The sequence below is a fragment of the Heptranchias perlo genome, unplaced genomic scaffold (assembly GCF_035084215.1).
Source record: "Heptranchias perlo isolate sHepPer1 unplaced genomic scaffold, sHepPer1.hap1 HAP1_SCAFFOLD_50, whole genome shotgun sequence".
Lineage (NCBI taxonomy): Eukaryota > Metazoa > Chordata > Chondrichthyes > Hexanchiformes > Hexanchidae > Heptranchias > Heptranchias perlo.
This window is the reverse complement of record NW_027139516.1, coordinates 4799481-4813851: the sequence shown is the minus strand read 5'-3', so window position 1 is coordinate 4813851 and position 14371 is coordinate 4799481. Positions and strand designations below refer to the sequence as shown.

Genomic DNA, 14371 nt, shown 5'->3' with positions numbered 1-14371 from the left:
CTGAGTTGGAGACTCAGCGGCCCCGGGTGAGACAGAGAAAAAAAATCAGTCCAGGCCCGACCCCAATCTGCGGATGTGGAAGAAAACACGGGAGGAGGGTATGGTGTGAGGTCCCTGTCAAACCAACTGCCCGAACAAAGCTGGCCACAGTCAGAGAATCAGAATGGCTACTTCCTGAGGGGGGTGGGCGTGGCCGGTTCATGTGGAACAGGATCCGGTCGAGCATGATCTGATTCATAAGGTTAGGGGAGGGAAATTAGGGAGCTCCTTCGGAACGTTAATAACTTGAAAATGAAGACTTTTTCCTGTGTAACTTGTGTGGTTTTGATGAATGAAATGTTTGTAAAAAGGCATCCGTGGAGAAGGATTGAGAGCTTTTAGGACTAGAGGGGAAATTAGGAGATTTTTTTTTTCACACAGAGGGTTGTTCCGATCTGGTAGCCACTCCCTGAAAGGGTGGTGGAAGCAGCTTTCATAGGAACTTTCAAAAGGCAATTGGACAGGCACTTGAAGAGGACTGATTTGCAAGGTTACGGGGAAATGGCTGGGTTTTTTGGACGAATTTGGACAGCACTTTCAAAGAGTAGCAGGCAACAAGGCCGAATGGCCTCCTTCTGTGCTGTAATATTCTATGATTCTATTCCATGATTTTAGTGTGGGACAGGAGAGATGTTGTTTAAAGAGAAGTTCAACTGTCCCATTCAGAGCAGAGAGAGGTGTCCGGTCAGTTCCCCTCTGTCCAGTATAAGTAAGCAGCGGCTTTTTGTGGTGTAGTGATTACCAGTTCGCTTTACACGCGAACGACCCTGCTTTCGATCCTGGGCAGACAATTTTTGTTGCAATTGCTGTTTACATTCTATATTACTGACTTAAATGAGGGGACTGAGTGTAATGTCTCCAAGTTTGCTGATGATACAGGTGGGAAAGTAAGCCGTGAGGAGGACGCAAAGGGAGGTGGACAGGTTAAGTGATTGGGTAAGAAGGTGGCAGTTGGAGTATAAGGTGGGAAAATGTTAAATTGTCCACTTTGGTAGGAAGAATCGAAAAGCAGAATATTTCTTAAAAGTTGAGAGTCCAATAAATGTTGGTATTCAGAGGGAGTTGGGTGTACTTGTAAACAAATCACAGAAAGTTAACATTCAGGTACAGCAAGCAATTAGGAAGAAAAATGGTATGTTGGCCTTTTTGCAAGGAGGTTGGAGTATAAGAGTAAGGAAGTCTTGCTGCAATTAAATAGGGTTTTCGTGAGAACACACCTGGAGTACTTTGATGTAGTCTGCATAGATTTTAGCAAGGCTTTTGACAAGGTCCCAATGGACAGACTGGTCAAAAAAGATGTGATTGCACGAGAGAGGGTACAGAGGAGATTTACGAGTAGGTTGCCAGGGCTGGAGAATTTTGGCTTTGAGGAAAGATTGGATAGACTGGGGTTGTTTTCTTTGGAACAGAGGAATCTGAGGGGTAATTTAATTGAGGTGTACAAAATTATGAAGGTCCCAGTTAGAGTGGATTGGAAGGACCTATTTACCTTTGCAGGGAGGTCAATAACCAGGGGGCATAGATTTAAAGTGATTGATGGAAAGATTAGAGGGGCGCTAAGGAGAATTTTTTTTCAACCAGAGGATGGTTGGCGTCTGGAACTCACTTCCTGAAAGGGTGGGAGAGGCAGAATCCCTCGTTACATTTAAGAAATACTTGGATATGCACCTGAAGTGGCGGAACCTGCAAGGCTGCAGACCGTGTAATGGAAAGTGGGATTCGGCTGGGTGGCTCATTTTCGGCCGGCGCGGACGCGATGGGACGAATGGCCCCCTTCTGTGCCATAAATTTGCTATGGTTTGACAAAATTGCCAATTGTTTTTTGGAAGAGCAAATTTCCTGACCGGGAACCGAACGCAGGCCATAGCAATAAAAGCATCGAATCCTAGCTAGTGGACCACCACGGAAAACATGAAATGCTTCTAAATACATCTGGGAGTCTCTTTATTAGGTACAAATATTTTTTCTGGTTTAGTGACTCTGTTAGTTGCAAATGTATTTACGTGTATCTGTATAATTTATTTATTTATTGGGGTGTATATATTGTAAAGCTACTTTTGGCGCTGATAAGAGTCTGCATAATTCCGCAATCAATGCTTTATTTGCGTTTTCACAATAACAAGTCTGTCTCACTGGTCCCCCAGTGTCAGGGAGGGAAGTGTCTGATGCCCCCTTTTATTTAATGTTACAAACAGAAGACAAACACTCGTATTCGTTCAAAATCAACCTGCAGGTGGACACACACACAGAGATAAACACAGCGAATGATATGGACGTTATGTCGGGATTGCTGCACATGGACACCCAGGGGCGAGTTTACTGCAATGACAAATAAGAGTTGCAGGGGCTTGCAGGCCGGGGTAGCTCAGTCGGTGGAGCATAAGATTCTTAATATCGGGGTTGTGGGTGCGATCCCCACGTTGGACGAATTCTCCTTTAAATGTTTTATGTTGCTTTCAGGGGCGAAACCCAGCTCTGACTCCCCCCGACCTCCCGTGCGGTGTGGCCGCGCCCGGGCTGATTTCTCTCTCTCTCACCCGGGACCGCTGACTCTGCTGTACCGTGATCACCAACTCACCCAGTTTGCAAATTTAAACCTGAACAGGTGCCTCGGAAAGGACAAGAGAAGTTGGGAAGGCTGCAACCTCTGACAAAATCTCATTCCCATTAGAGGTTTGAGTATCTGAACCCCGAACAATTTCTGCATCTTTTAAAAGTTTTGACATTCACTGTACAGGACGCGGCACCTACAGACTCGTCTCTGACACTCACAGTGATGCGAAGGGCCGGTTCACTCGTAAAATAGCAATTGTGATATTGTGATATTGACTTAGACTCCCTCACCAGCGGAAAGGGTATGTCTATCTACCTTTCAAAATCCTAAAAAGACTTCTATATTCCAGGGAATACAAGGATGTAACCGCTCCTCATAGTTTAACCCTTCGTGCTCTGCTAACATTCTGGTAAATCTGGGCTGCGCTCCTTCCAAGACCAATATAACCTTTTCGAGGAAAAGGGAATAAAACTTGAAATGAGCGTCACTGAGGATCAGTTTTCTCTCACTCAAAATTATCTGTTTATTGAAGTAAAAGATGCAGCTTTTCAAGAATAAGGGAGCAGCAACTATCGCCCTTTTTGGCAGGAGAAAAAAACGCCTCCCTGGATGTTTATGGAGAGCAAGTTTCAACACAATGTTAATGCTTGGGAAACTTTCACGTGTAAAGCAAACGCAATAACCGCTACACTACGGAAACCGCTACTATCTCATTAAAAACAATGGGGAACTGACTTAGTCTCCTGTCTCTGTTCTGATTTGGAATGTGTTGCTTCTCCGTCAAGCAACACATGATATGTTAAAACACAGAAGGAGATCATTCGGCCCATCGTGCTTGTGCTAGCTCTTTGCAAGAGCTATCCAAGCAGTCTCACCACCGATAAGCTCTTTCCTCATAAGCCCTGCAAATGTTTTTCTTTTCCAGTATTTATCCAATCCCCTTTTGAAAGTTACAATTGAATCTGCTTCCACCGGCCTTTCAGGCAGCGCATTCCAGATCATAACAACTCGCTGTGTAAATTATGTTCCCTCATGTCGCCTCTGGCTCTTTTGCCAATTACCTGAAATCTGTGTCCTCTGGTTACCGACCCTTCTGCCACTGAAAACAGTTTCTCCTAATTTGCTCTATCAAAACATTTCATAATTTTGAACACCTCTATCAAATCTGAAGTCCCTCATCCCTGTTACCATTCTAGTAAATCTCCTCTGCACCCTCTCCAAGGCCTTGACATCTTTCCTAAAGTGCGGTGCGCAGAACGGAACACAATACTCCAGCTGCAGACTATCCAGTGTTTTATATTTCTTCGCGAGGGCAATTAAGTTTGAGCAATAAATGCCGGCCTTGCCACCGACGTCCACATCCCATGAACGAATAAAAAAAATCTCTGTGCTCCTCCAGTTCTGGCCTCTTGCTCATCCCCGATTTTAATCGCTCCACCATTGGCGGCTGTGCCTTCAGCTGCCTAGGACCTAAGCTCTGGAATTCCCTTCCAAAACCTCTCCGCCTCTCTCTCCTTTAACACATACCTTAAAACCTAGCTCTTCGACTAAGCTTTTGGTCACCTGTCCCAATATCTCCTTATGTGGTTTAGTGTCAAGTTTTGTTTAACAACGCTCCCTTGAAGCACCTTGTGACGTTTTACTCCGTTAAAGGCGCAATATAAATGCAGGTTGTGTCCTCTGGTTATCGACCCTCCTGCCAATTGAAACAGTTTCTCCCCATCCATTCTATCAAAATCCCCTCATAATTTTGAACACCTCTATTAAATCTCCCCTTAACCTTATTTTCTCTCGAAGGAGAACAATCCCAGCTTCTCCAGTCTCTCCACATAACCCATCCCTGGACACGATGCAAGGCGGAGGGTTGCAACCAGGTTTCCAAATTATTGGCAGTCGGGAGCTGGACAAATCGAAAGGAACCGAAATGACAAACAGCTTTGTGAATCTGTCGATACGCTTTGGGAAACGGAATTGGAGGCGAATAAAGGACTGACCAGACAGGCGGCCAAGACGCAGCTGAGTCGGCATGTCCCCCTGGAACAGTTACTCTGATGTTGTGGGTGAAATTAAGAGGTCGGAGCCATTTAAAGCGCTCCCAGTTACTGCAGATCAGACATCAAAACCTGACATCAGCGTCAGGACGCTCAGAATACTTTTTTTATTCGTTCATGGGATGTGGGCGTCGCTGCCGAGGCCAGCATTTATTGCCGATGCCTATTTGTCCTTGAGAAGGTGGTGATGAGCCGCCTTCTTGAACCGCTGCAGTCCGTGTGACGAAGGTTCTCCCACAGTGCGACTTAGCAACCAGACAAAGCACCGGTGGGCGCGCCGGTTGCAGGAGAGCTGGTTGGCGGTGATATCGATGCTGTGAGCGAGACCAGACCGTTTCCATGTTTCCACAAACAATGTCCCATCATTTATTTCTGGAAAAGTAACACTGATAGTGGTCAATTGCATTTCTGTGGCTGCAACATGTAACTTTGGCTAGGTGACACGCTGCTTTAGTGTATCTTGCAAGAAATTGAATCGGGCGGTTTCTGTGGCGCAATCGGTTAGCGCGTTCGGCTGTTAACCGAAAGGTTGGTGGTTCGAGCCCACCCAGGGACGAAAATTGCATCTTTTCCTTCCCACTTTCGGATTCATTGCCTCATTCTGGAAGCCGCTGCCAGGTTTTAATTCCTGATCTGCAGTAACTGGGAGCACTTTAAATGGCTCCGATCTCGTAATCTCATTTCAAGTTTTCGAATGTGTGATTTGGCTGCAAGAAAACACTCTGTGAACAATGTCATCTGAGCATGCCTGATTCGCCATAATTTACACTGCGGTCGGATATCAGGCACATGCAAAAAAAAACAGTGAAATGTTTGTGTGGGCGCGATGCTCTGGGATTCCCTGCCTGACCAACGCCACCGATCCTTCTCTGCAGCCTTCCGAAATACAGCGCAGTAAATGTATCCCTGTTAAATGATCTCCTGGACAGTAGTACGGAAATTAGTTTGGCTGAGCGGTTATTTCCCTAAAACGGCCCGTTAGGCAGTAGGTTTCAGTAGTGTAGTGGTTATCACGTTTGCTCAACACGCGAAAAGTCCCCGGTTCGAAACCGGGCGGAAACATTTCGAAATCTTGTCCCCATTAAATATTTAACGATTCATATTGCTGAATAATGTGAACAAAGTCCATTACTTGCAGGCGATGAAAGCCAGCGTGATATTGGGGGTGAAGGCTGCTTCCAATACTGTCTCACACCCGGTGGGACCTGGCGGAGATTTGATAAGCCCGATCTCTTCAACCAAGGTGGGATAAAAGAAACGGTGTTGGAGAAACATTCATATGCATAATAACATCCAGGATCCTGTCTTCAGAGTGCGTGGCGCAAACGTCTGACTCCAGATCAAAAGGCTGCGTGTTCACTTCACATCGGGGTCACTGTTTCTTTCACCGCTCACATGAGACTGGATAATTCCCGAATTAAGGTTTGAATTGCTTTTTTACAACAAAAAACTGAAGTTTGGTCTAAACTCTGACTCAGTACCGACCCAGTGGCAGGGAGGGGAGCGCCTGATACCCTCATTTATTTCATGCAACAAACTGACACGAACACTGGTATTGATTCAAAATAGACCTGCAGAAGAGCACACACGGAAAAAAAGACAACCACAGAAACAGACAGCAACTACATATATATATATATATATATAGCGCCTTTAACGTAGTCAGACGATTTAAGCTAGGTGAACTTGCTTCAGCTTTCTGAAATGTACTTGTCCATCCTTCAGAGGTCACGGGAAATATATGTTTTGCCTTTCGAAAAAGGACGCGAAAAGCAGAGACATGTTTTGTTTTCAACACGGCTGGTGAAATGGCCGGACTATCATAAATTAGGAGTCGCCTTTGAAACACTTAAAGGCGACTATCTAAAAATCACTGAGTGCAAATTTAAAATCACGGTCACTAGTTATTTAGGTCTGAAACAAATAACAATAAACATGGCAGTCAGCGCCCGCGGTGAGACGGTGTCCAACTCGTTTGCTGCGAAGTTCACCGCTGGACTAAAGCTGGCGTCGTTTAAAAAACGCGAACCCACTCAATGAACAGGATGAGCTCATAACCAACAGGTCCCGTCATCGTCAAACACCTCCTTTCTTGTTCAATAGAGGGAGCAGAGGCGTGTCCATCATCAGACGCCAGCAACTTTAAGACATGGAACAGATAAAGGCACAGATGCAAGTTCCAAATCTTTTCAATGCAAAGTTATTTCACTTTATTTAAAGTGCGGTGAGGCTGAAAACGGGTCCCAGATGATTTGCATCAGTGCTTTTCCGTCAGGTTTGCAATTCAATTTGTATTGGATATTGAAGGTATTTCAGGATGATTGCACAACATACCATGTGTAAAGCAACCATCTTGATAACTTCAATCATCACACACTCTACATCGACGCTGCAGAGACCCCAGCACCCCTTTCAATATTGTTTTTCTTAACTCACAGTTTTCAAACGGGAATTGGATAAACGCTTGGATGGAAACATTTTCAGGGCTATGGGGAAACAGCAGGCGAGTAGGACGAACTGGACAGCTCTTTCAGAGAGCAGGCACAGGCACGATGGGCCGAATGGCATCCGAATAGCGCTGTCTTATTCTCTGATTCTATTAATAGATCAATTTCCGCCTTTCACTGAGCCTCCCTAAATGGAGGACAGTAATCGTGTCCCTGTGAAATGAGCTCCTGAACAGTAATACGGAAATTAGCGTGGCTGAGCGGTTTGAAACTCTGGTTAGGCTCCTAACAGCAAATTTCCTTTCTAAGTTTGATTAGTTTATCAATTATCTCCCCCATTTCGATCTGAAATGTCGTTACATATTTTTTTGATGTCTTCTTCTACTGTCATGCCCACAATACTAGTCTCCCCGGTAAATACTGAAGCAAAGTGATTATTTAATATTTCTGCCATTTCGCTGTCATTGCCTGTGAGTTTGTCGTGTGTATCCCTTAGTGGCCCTATTCCTATCCTAAATTTTCATTGGCTGTTGATGTGTCTAGAATACTTTGCTTTTTTTTATATTCCTTTTTGCCTTTCTAATAGTTCTTTAGACTTCTTTCCCAGTCTTTTCACATTCCCCTCTCTCCTTTATTGTCTAGTGTGGGCCTTTTTCTTTAGTTTCAATTTTGCCCTTATTTCTTTATTCATCCCTGGTGTGTCATTTCTGGCTAGTTTATTCTTGCTTTTTAGTGGGATATGTTTCTCCTGGACTCGATTGATCACCGTTTTAAATGTTTCCTACTGCTGTTCTATTTCTTTGTCCAGGTCATTAATATGTCAAACATTTCACCGTTCTAAACTTCTCAAGTCACATATCCATTACAAAGTCAGTTGCTTTTGTGGAAGGAGCAAATCAACTTGGTAGAAACATCTGCTGCAGCTCCAATCCACAAATGAAATATTTCCACGTCGTAGTAAAAATAAGAAATGTAATTCGAACCCACGCCTCCAGAACGAGACCGCTCGGCCATCCTGATTAACGATTTAATGCTTCATTCAGCATCAGTTCTGCACTGTTGGCCAGTGAAAGCAGCATAAACGTTTAAAAGTGCATTCGCCCAACGTGGGGTTTGAAACCACGACCCTGAGATTAAGAGTCTCATGCTTTACCGCCTTATCTGTGATTGCAGCAAGCAGGAGAAAAACTCCACTTCCAAATTATTGGAATCAATTCTGAGGGACAGGATAAACTGTCACTTGGAATGGCACAGACTAATCAAGGACAGTCAGCATGGATTTGTTAAGGAGAAGTCATCGTCGAATGTTCGGGGAGAGGCTGCTGGTCCAGAGCTGGACTGGATATCGTTGCAGACCAGGCTCGAGGCCTTGTGTTCAGTTGGTGTCAGCAAGTTCGGAGTGGAAAAGCAATTGCCTTGTGATGTGTGTCCTTATCGGCGCCAGAGTGATCTGGACTAAATGTGGGGGGAGGGGTTTCGGAGAGGAATTTCCCAGATTCCACCCTCCAAACTGGCCTGGTATTTACTCTGTTCTTTCCCCCCTCTCAGGCGATCACATGGTCTCGGATGGGGTGTGGAGTCTACATATCGTGATGCTGTTGTGTGTGACATGCTGGATGGACAAAACGGTCTTTTCCTGTCTGGCATTTTTTGTATGTTTAAGAGTCAACTTATTTCGACGATATAAATGTGAGAAGTTTAACAGCTGTAAATAAACGTGGGAAGGAAATTTACCCAACTTACTGTGTGTTTTGTGATTTTTGTGCGGGGCAGAGCAAGGAACAGAAAGGGCAAGATATGAGTTCTCCGATGGAGGATTGCAGACCTGGGATTGAATCTGGGCTCAGCTACTGACTGGGTGAACTCTCTGATCCTCAGACCAGGCAGGGCCCAGAGATAATCCCCAGTCTGCACATACAAAAAAGGGCAAGTAAAGACTATCAGGCCTATCAAGCTTGCCCCATTCAGCAGACAGAATAACATCGCACACAGCCGTCTCACCATTGAGTAACACCGTCTCGTGAAACAGACAAGAAAACGTGGACAATCCAGGAAAATTCTGGGCAATTCCTCTCCCACTCCCTGAGGCTCCAGGAGAGACACGTCAGAATCTAAACTAAACACTGACTCCCTGCAACTGGAGACACTTCACAATCTAAACTATCCACTGTCTCCCTGTAACTGGAGACACGTCACAAGCTAAACTAACCACTAACTCCCTGTAACTGGAGACACGTCAGAATCTAAACTAACAACTAACTCCCTGTAACTGGAAACACCATAAGATCATAAGAGATAGGAGCAAGAGTAGGCCATTCGGCCCCTCGAGCCTGCTCGGCCATTCAATCAGATCATGGCTGATCTGATTTTTACCTCAACTTCACTTTCCCGCATTTTCCTCATATCCTTTGACTCCCTTGCTGATCAAAAATTTGTCTAACTCAGCCTTGAATGTATTCAATGACTCAGCCTCCACAGCTTTTTGGGGTAAAGAATTCCAAAGATTCACGATCCTCTGGGAGAAGAAATTCCTCCTCATTTCCGTCTTAAACGGGCGATCCCTTATTCTGAGACTATGCCCACTAGTTTTAGATTTCCCCATGAGGGGTAAGATCCTCTCAGCATCTACCTTATCGAGTCCCCTCAGAATCTTGTATGTTTCAATAAGATCTCCTCTCATTCTTCTAAACTCCAATATGTATAGACCCAACCTGTTCAATCTTTCCTCATAAGACAATCCTTCCATACCCGGAATCAACCTTGTGAACCTTCTCTGAACAGCCTTCAATGCAAGTATGTCCTTCCTTAAATAAGGGAACCAGAACTGTACGCATTACTCCAGGTGTGGTCACACCAGCACCCTGTACAGTTGTAGTATGACCTCCCTGCTTTGATACTCCATCCCCCTACAAATAAAAGCCAATATTCTGTTTGCTTTCCGGATTACCTGCTGACTTTTTGTGTTTCATGTACAAGGACGCCCAGATCCCTCTGTACCGCAGCATTTTGAAATATTTCTCCATTCAAATAATATTTTGATTTTTTATTATTCCTCCCAAAGTGGATGAGTTCACATTTTCCCACCTTATATTCCATCTGCCAAATTTTTGCCCATTCGCTTAACCTGTCAATATCCCTTTGCTGACACTTTGTGTCCTCATCGCAACTTGCTTTTCCACCTATCTTTGTATCATCAGCAAATTTGACCACAAGATACTTTGTTCCTTCATCTAAGTCATTGATATATATTGTAAATAGTTGAGGCCCCAGCACTGAGCCCTGCGGCACCCCACTAGTTACAGATTGCCATTTTGAAAATGACCCTTTTATCCCGACTCTTTGTTTTCTGTTAGTTAGCCAATCCTCTATCCATGCCAATATTTTACCCCGAATACCATGAGCGCTTACCTTGTGCAGTAATCTTTTATGTGGCACCTTATCGAATGCTTTTTGGAAATCCAGATATACTGCATCCATTGGTTCCCCTTTATCCACCCTGCCCATTACTTCCTCAAAGAACTCTAATAAATTTGTCAGACACGATTTCCCTTCATAAAACCATGTTGACTCTCCTTGATTGTGTTATGAGTCTCCAAATGTCCTGCCACTACTTCCTTGATAATTGATTCCAGCATTTTCCCAGTGAACGATGTTAGGCTCATTGGTCTATAGTTACCTGCTTTCTGTCTTACTCCCTTCTTGAATCGGGGTGTTAGGTTTGCGGATTTCCAATCCGCTGGGACCTTTCCAGAATCTAGTGAATTCTGGAAGATTACAAGCAATGCATCCACTATCTCTGTAGCCAATTCCCTTTTAGACGCTCGGATGAAAGCCATCAGGTACAGGGGACTTGTCAGCCTTGTGACCCATTACATCACCTCGTACTTTTTCTCTAGTGATAGTGATTGTTTTTAGTTCCTCCTTCCCCTTTGTCCCTTGATTTTCGACTATTGTTGGTACATTATTAATGTCTTCTACTGTAAAGACAGATACAAAATATCTGTTCAATTCCTCCGCCATTTCCTAGTTTTCCAATGTTATTTCCCCAGTCTCATCCTCTAAAGGACCAATGTTTCCATACTTTTTATATACTTGTAGAAGCTTTTACTGTCAGTTTTTATATTTCTTGCTAGTTTACTCTCATGATTTATTTTCTCCCTCTTTATTATTCATTTAGTCATCCTTTGCTGGTTTTTAAAGTTTTCCCAATTTTCGGGCTTACCAGTAATCTTTGCCATGTTGTGCGCTTTTTCTTTTAACCTGATACCATGCCTTACTTCCTTAGTCAGACATGGTTGGTTCACACATTTTGTGGAATCTTTCCACCTCACAGGGATATATTTTTGTTGCGAGTCATAAAATATATTTTTAAATGTTTGCCACTGCTTATCCACCATCATACCATCTCATCAGTTTACCCAGTCCAATTCCGCCCTCGTTCCTTTATAATTGCCCGCATTTAAGTTTAATACAGTAGTTTCAGACCCATGATTCTCGCTCTCAAATTGGATGTGAAATTCTATCATGTTATGATCACTGCTTCCCAAGGGATCCTTTACTTTGAGATCATTAATTACTCCTGTTTCGTTCCCTATTACCAGATCCAAAATGGCCCGTTCCCTGGTTGGTTCCCCGACGTATTGGTCTCAGAAACAGACCCTAATACACTCCATGAACTGTGATTTCATGGTGTGACACATCCAGTAAAAGGGGCCTCACCCTGTGATCTCACGGTGTCACCCGTCCAGTGAAAGGAACCTCACCCTGTGCTCTCACGGGGGGATGTGACACGCCCAGGTAAAGGGGCCTCAAGCATCATCTTCTGGTCCAGAGTCCGGCCGGTTGGACGAGAAGTGCTCGCGCTTATTCGTCCAGAAGCTGCACAGAGAGACTTCTGTGATCAGCAGCCTGAAGGAGGAAGAGAGCTCGGTGACGTCTTCACAGACCGACATACTAAGTCCACCCCACCATGTATTGTAGAGATTGTAATATAAGGTATGTACTGAGTCCAACCCACCTTGTATTGTACAGAATGTAATATAAGATATGTACTGAGTCCACACCACCTTGTATTGTACAGAATGTAATATAAGGTATGTACTGAGTCCACCGCACCATGTATTGTACAGAATGTAATATAAGATATGTAGTGAGTCCACCCCACCTTGTATTGTACAGAATGTAATATAAGGTATGTACTGAGTCCACCGCACCATGTATTGTACAGAATGTAATATAAGATATGTAGTGAGTCCACACCACCTTGTATTGTACAGAATGTAATATAAGGTATGTACTGAGTTCACCCCACCTTGTACTGTACAGAATATAATATAAGATATGTACTGAATCCACCTCACCTTGTATTGTACAGAATGTAATATAAGATATGTACTGAGCTCACCCCACCTTGTATTGTACAGAATGTAATATAAGATATGTACTGAGTCCACACCACCTTGTATTGTACAGAATGTAATATAAGATATGTACTGAGTCCATCCCACCTTGTATTGTACAGAATGTAATATAAGATATGTACTGAGTCCACCCCACCTTGTTTTGTACAGAATGTATTATAAGATATGTACAGTGTTTTGTATTGAAATAATGGGATCATATTGTGTGCGATCGGTTTTGTATTGTTTTGAATTGAAATTGCGACTTTTACACTGAACTGTAGGTATCCTGAAATGTTATGAAATAAAGTATATTTTGAAATTTAAAAAAAGTTGCTGCTCAACGGCACTCCCTGCTGGTGAGCAGAGACAAATGCTCGAGTGAAACGGCCGTCTTCGGGCAGATGCAGAAAGATTTCAGGTTTGCGACAGGAAAAGATGTGTCAACATGTTGAGCTGTCGGCTGCCTGGAAAGTTAAATGAGAGGCCTTGAGCTAATTGCTGCTTAATCCAAAAGTACACTCGCTCCTTCATGCCGGAAATGAAACTTCGATCTGAGGATGATTTTACTTTGAGGTGAATCAACTGTTATCCTCCACTCTAAAAGCTGAGGGGAAGCAGCAAAGTTTCTTCTCTTTGGTGATTGTTCACTGTGCGCCCTTTGGCACTCCCGGACTCATGGAGTTGAGTGGGCATGACCGAGACTGACTCGGTACCTGCTCATTCCGCAGCGCTGTGGGAGTGTGCGATGCTACTTGTTTTACATAACTTGGGCCAGTGGAGCAAAAGTTGACGTGTCTCACTGCAGATTGTAAGATCGACTCCAACCTGGCTGGATGGCTTTTGCAAACTGCCCATTACTTTATGACTTCAGACAGCTTGCAAACTGTCCTACTTGGTGCTGCTGCCTGCGTTCGTAATGCAGCGGCCTCATAGCCTTGTAAGTCTTGAGTTCAATCAGCAGAAAAAATATCAGCGCTTGTGAAGCTTTTTTTCCATCTCTCACCTCATCTTTCCATCTTTACTTAACACCAAAATCAAGAACATTTGCTTACTGCTGCACACCAAACGTTTGCTGCCCCTTGACCTCTCTGTATCGAAGCTTAGGATTTACGTGGGTTATGGGCTCGCTGACAACTGACACCATTTTTGTTTCTGGACATTGCCCCGAGGTAAAAAAATTGAGTGGAGAATAAAGGGATCGATCCCCCTCCCTCGCACATGTTAAGCGAACGCTCCACCGTTTGAGCTAATCCCCCAATTGCTGTTGATAAATTGCCCTTCAGAGTACCAGCTTCACACTCTCCACCAAGCAGCGGCACGAAGAGCAGAGAAATCTTGCCTTGGGTTGGCCCCCTCCATGAATACAATCAATACTTTGCTCCAATCGACGGTATCGAGCATCAGCAAGTGAGCAACAGCAGAACGGGAAGCCACAGTAATCGTGAATGATGCTGAGAAGAGCCCGAGCCTGCGGAAGGCAGACGAGGTCACCGTAAAGGAACAGCCGCCCCGAGCTTGAGGGAGCAGCGAAAGCCCTGACTGACAGAAGACTTTTTTGTTGAAAGCGGTTTGACGTGTTGTTACTCAAAGGCGCCCCCTGCTGGTAAGCAGAGACAAATGTTCGAGAAAAAAACATTCATTTTCGGGCAGACACAGAAAGCTTTCAGTTTTGAGAAAGGAAAAGAGGTCTCCTGTGCCTCAGCGCCAACATGTTAAGCTGTCGGCTGCCTGTAAAGTTAAGAGAACGGCCTTGAACTAATTGCTGCTTACTCCAAAAGCACGTTCTCTACTTTGAACCAGCATCCTAAAGATGACTTTGATCTATTATTGTACTATAGCCCTCCAGCTGATCGAGCGTTAAACTTGCTACTTTTTGGT

The 14371-nt window shown here is 44.2% G+C and overlaps 2 non-coding genes across 2 annotated transcripts; both read left to right on the top strand.

Moving 5' to 3' along the window:
- Positions 1 to 5126: 5126 nt before the first annotated feature.
- trnan-guu (transfer RNA asparagine (anticodon GUU)) lies at positions 5127 to 5200 on the top strand. Its single transcript has one exon. It is a non-coding gene; the product is annotated as a tRNA-Asn (tRNA).
- Positions 5201 to 5633: 433 nt separating this feature from the next.
- trnav-aac (transfer RNA valine (anticodon AAC)) lies at positions 5634 to 5706 on the top strand. The gene has a single exon. It is a non-coding gene; the product is annotated as a tRNA-Val (tRNA).
- Positions 5707 to 14371: the final 8665 nt, after the last annotated feature.